This window comes from Mandrillus leucophaeus, unplaced genomic scaffold (assembly GCF_000951045.1).
Source record: "Mandrillus leucophaeus isolate KB7577 unplaced genomic scaffold, Mleu.le_1.0 Scaffold383, whole genome shotgun sequence".
Taxonomy (NCBI): Eukaryota; Metazoa; Chordata; class Mammalia; order Primates; family Cercopithecidae; genus Mandrillus; species Mandrillus leucophaeus.
The window spans coordinates 1,371,418-1,380,368 of NW_012104065.1; the positions used below are offsets into that span (position 1 = coordinate 1,371,418).

Sequence of the window (8,951 nt, forward strand, 5' to 3'; positions counted from 1 at the left end):
CTTCCTCCCTCCCTCCCTCCCTCCTTACGTTTTACTCTGTCACCCAGGCTGGAGGGCAGTGGCTCTATCTTGGCTCACTACGACCTCTGCCTCCTAGAGTCAACCAATTCTCTTGCCTCAGCCTTCCAAGTAGCTGGGACTACAGGCACGTACCACCTGCCTGGCTAATTTTTTTGTTGTTTTGGTAGAGATGGGGTTTCCCCAGGTTGCTCAGGCCGGTCTTGAACACCTGAGCTCAAGAGACCCACCCTCCTTGGCCTCCCAAAGTGCTGGGATTACAGGTGCCTGGCCAGAAGCTTGCTTTTCCTGGAGCTCCACCAGATCATTGACACAACTTGTCTCAAACTGAGAGTCCACCTACTCAAAATGTTGAATATGTTGAAGCAGAAGATATCAGGTGACACCTGTGTCTGAGGGCACATGACCACAAAGCCTGGCAGAGAAACCCAGGTGCACATGGGTGCAGGAAATAGCCCCTTAGGAGAATTCCGTGGTCATTCTGTTTGATTTTGGATAACGATCTCTTCACTGAACTAGGCCTTGTTATGCATGCCTGGGTTTGGATTCTGGCTTTCCTACTAACTAGCTTTTCCCTGTTAACTGAATGTTGCAACCACTGTGGATCTGACTTTCCTCATCTTGGGAGATGAGGGATTAGAGCACATCAACTTTAGATGATTACTTTTCTAAGGCCTCTGCATATTTCTCCTGACCTGCAGTCATGTGTCAGCTAAGTTACCATTCAGTTACCTTATTTCACCTGTGAATATGACAGAATATCTGTCTGTGTTTTGTTATTTAAAATGTATGTGAATCCCCGTGTTAAATGAATAGACATTAGCTGCTCTTGGCACAGAAACAAACAAAGGGTAACTATGTGAGATGATGGATATGTTGATTTGCTTCACTATAGTAACATTTTTACTATCGATGTGTATCCTTAAACATTATGCTGTAAACCTTAAACATATGCAATAGAATTCATCTTTAAAAGGAAATTTAAAAATTAAAAAATAAAATGTATGTGAATCCCCAAAAGATGCTGCATATTTTATTTTATTTTATTTTATTTTATTTTATTTTACTTATTTTTCTCCCAGACATAAAATTATTTTTCTTTCACCGAACAGGTCTTTGCATAATAAAGGGTACCATAATAGTAACAGCAAATTGTTACTGAACACTTACAAGCCAAAAACTCAGTTATTATGGGATAAGTGCTTTGCATGCATTACTTCACTCAGTCATTGCAATGCTGTGCGGTAGGCACAGTCAGTTACATTTTACAAGTGCAAAAACTGAGACATAGAAGAAAATATTAAATGCTTCAATTACACAAGCATTTAAAATTTATTTTCCTAATATCACCCTATAAATAGTGAAAAGAGTAATGGTCTGGATTCTAAAAATGAGACATTCACAATGCATATATTAACAAGAGATTAACATCTGGAATACATAAATACCTCTTATGAATCCATTTCTTAAAAGGTATTTATTATATATATTTAAGGTGTAAAATATGTCTGGGATACATAGATAGTGAAAAGTTTACTATAGTCAAGCAAATTAACGTATCCATCATCTCACCTACTTTTGTGTGTGTGTGGCAAGAGTGCCTAAAATCTACTCTTCAGCAAAAACTCAAGTACAGTAGATATTAAGCATTGTACTGCATTTTTAACATTATCTCTGGGTAACCTCCGTTTCTCCTGAAGCCCCAGCCATAAATGGCGTATATATTTTGACAATGATTTCTCAAATTATCTGTGCGCATATTTAACCACAAACAACAATTTTCTCTTTTTATCCTCCTATCTTATGGATGCGTGTTGAAATGAGAATAGGAATTTTATGAAAATTCTACAGACTGTTTTCCAATCCCATCATCTAAAGGACAACTGATTTTCCTATTGATAATATTGATATTATTGATACAAATTATAATAGTTATCACATGTAGTGCTAAGTGCTTTCTAGAGGATTGTCTATGTAGTTCTCACAATAACTTCGTTGGCATCATCATTCTCTTTTCCAGACTAGGAAACTAAAGTTCAAGTTAAGTAACTTGCCTAAAGAAGACATACCATGTGGTAGGCAGAATTAATGTCTGAGCCCAGGTTGTCTGACTTTTAGGCACTATGCTCTATTGCTTCAGTTGTCTTTAAGAAGTTATAATAAAATTAGAGTTTGTTAGTCATCTTGGGAATCTACCTGGAGCTGCACAAGCAGAGGTCAGTGCTTCTTTGCAAGCTCTGCAGAGACAGCTTTAACAAAGCAGGGAAGTGTCAGATAACGATGTTTCAGCGCAACTCGTGCAAGTTGCTTAACCTCACTGGGCCCCGGTTTCATCCTCTGCAAAATGAAGCCGTGGCATGAAAAGATCTCTGAGGCCCCTTCTTAATTTAATGACTCGAATGCTCCCTAATTTAAAGAAGCTTGTGAAATGAGAAAAGAAAAGAGGAAGTAAAAGAGAGGTTGGGGAGGACTCAGCCCATCAGCATAGAATCTTCTGGATGGACTTTCCTCACCTTCCTCAGCTGCTCATCTCCCATTCTACAAAGGACAGAGTTGGGTTTTGTTTGTTTTTGACTTTGGTCCTTTGCACAGGAAAAATGAAATGGAGAATTAACAACTATATGTTTAACCAGATTAATGTGGGCCCCATTTGTTAGGCCCCAAAGCCCATATTATTTTTTCCCACAGGCTTACTACTCCAGTTTTCTCTATTTTCTGCTTCACAGATGCCCACACAGATTAACTTTCACAGTGGAGCCCTCACATCCCCATGTTGGCTATTCAGCAAAGCACTGGCAAGCATTAGATGTGCTGAGATGGGGACTTAATCTTCTCAGCCTCAATTAAAATGTCAAATTAAATTAGGATGGTTACTCACAGTGTGCATATGACATAGCACAAATCAATGTTTTTGCTTGCAAATTCAGTGAAATTTCCAAGACATTGCAAGTGAATTACACTTAAAAATTTACACCCATGTCAGGATAGAGCATCATCTGTTTCATTAATGCAGCTCTAAATGGACTGAGGACAAGAAAAGGTAGAATTCCTAAGTTTAGATTAAACAAATTACCTGGGTAATTCAGAGAAAGGCGACTTTCATGTCTCATAGAACATAGATTGAGTTAGATGCACCAGGGATTCAAAACTAGGCTCTGCATTATTACAGGACTCAAGCAAGCTGCTAATTTCACTGAGCCTCAATTTTACCACCAGTAAAATGGGGATGTTCTTCTTTATGGGAATGAAAGATTGGAGAAGACATGTGAAAAATTATAGGACTATACTGGTCAAGAATAGATGTTCCATGAATATTTGTTCTCTTCTTCTTCTTCCTTCCCTGCCCTGATGTGGTCTGTTTTGCCACAAGGCTTCAGTGAAGCTAGCTAACTGCTTCCACACCAAATGCTTTTCCCTGGATGGGAGCTGACTCTGTCCCCACTCCTTCCTCCTTAAAAATAGATTTTTGTCTTTGAGGAGTATTAAAGAGACAAGCAGTTCTGGGGAGTTGCAAGGATTGTTTAAAAACTGAATCACCCTAAAATGAGACTATATTATATTTCTTTTAAAAATTTCCATGTAAACAATTTAATTTTAGATTTTATTTATTGCTCCCTTTCTTCATTGAAGCCAGAGGTCACTCTGTGAATGATGAGAAATGTCAGTGAACACAGGCACAGCTAATTAAGAGAATTCCCTCTGGCTCTGGAGCAAAATACCATGGAGACTTAATTCACGGCCCAAAGCTGGATCTGCAAAATTGTGCTAGATTATGCATCTAGACACACAGGCCATGGGTATTCGCGTATTAGGTAGAAGAGATAGAGATGAGAGAGAAAGAAGGAAGTGGGGGAAGAGAGAGAGGAGAGAAAGAGGAGAAAGAGGCGAGAGAGAGGAGAGAGAAAGAAGTGGGGGAAGAGAGAGGAGAGAAAGAGAAGAAAGAGGAGAGAGAGAGGAGGGAGAAGGGAGAAAGAGAAAGAGGGGAGAGACAGAGAAATGTGGAAGTACCAGAAGTAGGGGATTTCTATCAGAGAAGTTCCTATGTGAGCATCAGCATTCTCTGTAACTCCTGTTATCTCCACTTTCCCTGCTGACTAGGATATGTCTGACTTCCCCCAAAATGGGCTGTGGGTCTAGCGCAGGTCTGGAGCCACCTCTAAAACACTGGTGACATTTCAGAGGTAGTCAAGGATTTGAATGTGCTGTGCTGCTTGCCTGGCGATTTGGCGTATTATGGGATTGCAAGTTTGTCTCTCAGGACACCAGAAGCCTTCTTGGTTAGGGATTCCACCCTCTCCCCACCGCCCCTGTCCCTGGTGACATGGAGGAATCCATACTCCCCACTTTGCGGTGCTGCTTTCTACCACCTCAGCCCCATGAAGGACTATGAAAACTTCAAAACTGGATGGGAAAAACCAAAGACAAGATTATTTTGTAAGAGACAATAAATATTGTGATCAGTCCAGAGAACAGCTCAAATTAGTAGAAATGTAATTTCTTACCATTTCTCTTTGTGAGAGAAACAACTTATTATGTCTTGCCTGTGCATTCATAGCATGTTTTTCTAACCCACATTCGCATGCACAAAGAGAGAGAACTCAAGAGATCCAGTGAGCTTTGCTGAGTGCCCAATGTGTGAAGTCATGCCATACAAATATTATTTTAAATAATCCTCAAAGAAAACTGTGCATTAAGGAAGCCATTGCCTTTGGCATCTCAATATATTCACAAAAGTTTTAAATTAGCATGAAAAGTTAGACAGAAGTGAGAGAGAATTTTTTATGACCATTTGTGCTAAGATTATCAGGCTCTTTAAGAAAGCCCAAGTGAATTTTTACCCGTGGTAAAATGCACTCTCTGGCTGAGGACACCAGAGAGTAACACGACACAGAGTGATTCAGGATGTGCTTATTGCACGGCTAAATGTTGCTGGCGTTTCATGGGCAACATGAGACTCATCTCTGGGTATGCCAGTGTAGACTTGAATACAGGATCCCAGGCAACAATAACACAAACCAGGAATAAGGACTCTTAAAATGTGAAATTGGAGAAAATTTCTTCCATGTGATTCTTCCTAAGAATGTGGGAGGATCACCTGAGCCTCAGGAGGTTGAGGCTGCAGTGAACTGTGTTCATGCCCCTGCACTTCAGCTTGGGTGATAGAGCGAGACCTGTCTCAAGAAAAATAGTAATAGGTCATGCATTGTGGCTCGTGCCTTTAATCCCAGGACTTTAGGAGGCCAAGGCAGGCAGATTGCTTGAGCCCAGGAATTCGAGACCAGCCTTGGCGACATGGAGACACCCCGTCTCTACTAAAAATGGTAAAATTAGCCAGCGTGGTGACGCGCACCTATAGTCCCAGCTACTCGGGAGGTTGAGGTGGGAGAATCACCTGAGCCTCCTGAGTAGCTAGGACTACAGGCACGCACCACCAAGCCCTGTGAATTGCAATTCAGAGGCATTGTGGCTATTGATCCTTTTTGTATCCATATGTAATTTTAGTCAAATTATTGAACACTTCTGCATTCTTCTCAGGAACAAAATTTGAAAGTTTCTATCACCAGGCCTGACACATAGAAGGCACTCAACAAATGTTGGTTCTCTTTTTCTAGCTGCATAATTTCGACTCCCCAGGGCTTCTCTTTTCCTGCTAGCTGATGTTTGTCATGTACTGTGCTCCCCCAAATGAGCTCAGACCCACATCTTTCCCTCAGAATGACTTTGTGGTGCTGAGCGTCTACTGAAAACAGAACCTTGATGTTGCTCAGAGCCTACTTCCCTAGCGACAAACTCATGCTCTCTCTCCAAAGCAAGGAAGGACCAAATTCCAGTTGAGGCCTGAAAAATGCTTGCCTGTTTCTGTTCAGTGACAGCATGGCTAGTCCTCACGTTTTGCATCTGTGAAGCATGGATGGAGAAAGAACTGTTCTTCTCTTGGAATTTCCCACATCTCACAAAAGAGTAAGATGCTTTTGTTACTCAGCTTGTGCTATATCTGGTTTGGGAGGGAATATATTATTACAAATTTAAAAAAACACAAAGCCAATGGCAAGATTCACGATGCCTGCTAGGGACTGAACTTCTGCCCCTGTCTCCCTGGACCAAGAGACTGACATGGTCCTCTTGATCTCCCTTGCCTGACTGTCCCTGCAGTGAGGATCGCCAGGCCAACCTTGACTCCAGTGGCTCTAGGTCTCTGTGTGAAGGGGTGACCACGAGCCCTCTGGGTGAGAGCAGTCTGCCTTTCCCCACTCTGGATCAAGAACTGCCCAGGGCTTATCAGACCCACACCCCAAGTTACCATAGGTCTAGAGTTTAATTATAGATTATGTTTATGAAACATGCTGGCTGAGAAGTCCTCTAAAAGGGAATAAAGTATTTCAGGTCATACCTAAAGAACTTCTCCTAATGGTGGCTGAAATTCAGACCTTGACATTTTGAAGGCCCAGTGATCAGCTGTCCTAGCTGGGCCTCCTTGAATTTTTCTAAAACCTGTCTCTTAATATGTGATTTGGTGTTTTCCATGTTTGCTTTTAGTTATCTCATATGTAAAGGGCTATTATGATTACTAATATTTTTATTTTTTGAGCCAGAGTTTTGCTCTTGTTGCCCAGGCTGGAGTGCAATGGTGTGATCTTGGCTCACTGTAACCTCCGCCTCCTGGGTTCAAGCGATTCTCCTGCCTCAGCCTCCCAAGTAACTGGGATTACAGGAATGCACCACCACACCCAGCTAATTTTGCATTTTTAGTAGAGACCGGGTTTCACCATGCTGGTCAAGCTGGTCTTGAACTCCTGACCTCAGGTGATCCACTCGCCTCGGCCTCCCAAAGTGCTGGGATTACAGGCGTGAGCCACCACGCTCAGCCCTATTATTATTTTTGACAACAACAGCAACAATCTTTCTGCCTATCCGACTGCAGGAATTTAATACACAGTCTTTTGTCAGTGGTAGAAATTCTATCACTGTATGACTCATGAGTACATAACCATGTGCTATACCATACTTCCTCTTGGAGGGCTAAATTCCCTGCACTCTAAGGGAGGATTTCATTATGCGTTTCTCTTGTATCACCAGAAAATTCTTTAGTGGAAGACAGTTTAATATTTGATAGCTTTGAACTTTTTTTTTCTCTCTTTCAACCAGTCTTTTTACATTGCCTGCTTAAAAACAGGAAACCACATATCTCCACCCCAGCACAACTCACCATCTACCAGCACAGACCGTATCAGTTTATATCTACAGTCTTTTTCTTCCGAGCCTGGCCAGGTGCCTGCTCCTACTTTGCAGGAAACCCCTCCAGGCACTCCCAGTGGTGTTCTCAGAGCCCTTCTCCAGAATATTCAGGATCGCACCTCCCGGGCTGCAGCGCACCCTGTACCCTCCTTCTTTGAGCCTCCTCCCCTGAGTCACTGCTACCCTTCCCTGCTCTAACTTCCCCTTCTCTGCAGCCTCCTTAGCAACTTCTTATCATAAAGTTTGTTTTAAAGCAGAACCGCCCGTCTAAAAAAATAATAAACTGTCCAGGGCTGTAGCCCCGTCGAGAGGTTTCCGACTTTGCTCTGCGCCCACCTGAAGCCTCCCCAGCCCGAGGTATTTGAACTTACATTCAGGGCTTCACGTCTCTGTCCGGGGTGCCTCTGTCTCTCAACTCTGACTTCTGAGTGCTGGCAGTTAGAACAGGAAGGAAGTTAATGAGAAAAAAAAAATTGCTTTAGACCTACTTGAAGAGGAAACCCTGGGCTGTCTCAAATCCTGTTCCTTTGCACTGCCTATCTCTTGATCAGCCAACTTGAGCAGCATTCTTGTCAATTAATGGCACATGTGCGAGCATGACAGCCCGTGTGACGTGGAGATGCATGAATGTACACGCAAGATTGTGGAGCCTATAGCTATGGGTATTATGAATAATTGTGAGGGTATGTCTGATAATCAGGTCATTTCAGTGCATAAGCCTACGGAGGCAAGGAGCCTGAAACCAGTAGCAATAAATTCACATGGGCTCTACTTTGTACCTCTCACTTCTGTTCTCACTGGGTACCCGCCAGCTTCATTATCAACCAATATGTTGAAAGTTTGCTGGCAGTGAATGTAGAGTGTTAAGAAATTATGATTGTTAACGGCATGTACTTGGTCCTAAATTTAAAAATGTGTCCTTAAACAGATTTTGGGAGTTTTGTTGGTTATAATTTCAAGATGTAGCTTCGTATTGCACTACAAACAATCAAATATTGTTTCTAATAGTTTTTGCTGATTTTTCTTCAAATGAAACAAGCAAGCGAAAGTACTATCTTTGATGAAACCTAGGAAATTGCAAAAGGAAGTAAAACTTCATTAATTCATAGTCTTCTAACTCAGAATTTGTGACAATTTAACAAGCGCTAAAATAGACTTTGTACCATATTTGAGGAAATGGTTTATGAAGTAATTTAAATGGGAACAAGTCTCGGAGGCCATGTTTAAATCATCTGAGGAACAGTTTTTAAGCAGCCAAGTCACATTTGTGCTGTCTATTCCAGGAGCTGTTAACAATAATACATGCTTATTTAGGTTAATATTTCAATATTCAGTATTTACACTACATCAATATATTTAGAACTGACTAAGCACACAAATTTGGAGAAACTGACATTTATTTTGTTTTCACCTAAATGTACTGCATCTTCTTCATCTCCCTTTGTAAATTGATACCACAGGGTTTGCCTTCTCCTTAGAGTCAATGAAATCAAAATAATCAAGGGGCGGGGTGGTAGTCATTTCATGCGAGAAAAGAGATTAGCCTAGAAAAATATGAAAAGAAAAATAGTATATAATTAAAATGAGCAAAAATACTAAAAACCTAATACCACTTCATTTTATAAATTTTAAAGTAATATAGACACAATATAGCCCTTGAAACAATGTAGATAACTTTATTGTAAAAACAAAGCAAA

At 41.2% G+C, this 8,951-nt stretch overlaps 1 protein-coding gene across 5 annotated transcripts in view; it reads right to left on the reverse strand.

Moving 5' to 3' along the window:
• Positions 1-7,861, reverse strand: part of ARHGDIB (Rho GDP dissociation inhibitor (GDI) beta) — a 19,838-nt gene extending 11,977 nt beyond the window's left edge. The window contains exons 1-2 of one of the 5 annotated variants that reach the window (XM_011990809.1): positions 7,626-7,694; positions 2,215-2,355 (exon numbers count right to left, since the gene is read on the reverse strand). The gene's annotated coding sequence lies outside the window, so the exon portion shown is untranslated. Of the gene's footprint in view, positions 1-2,214; positions 2,356-2,712; positions 2,715-7,625 lie in introns of all 5 variants that reach the window. The other 4 variants (XM_011990810.1, XM_011990808.1, XM_011990816.1 and 1 more) reach the window with 4 other exon arrangements.
• Between the last annotated feature and the right edge of the window lie 1,090 nt (positions 7,862-8,951).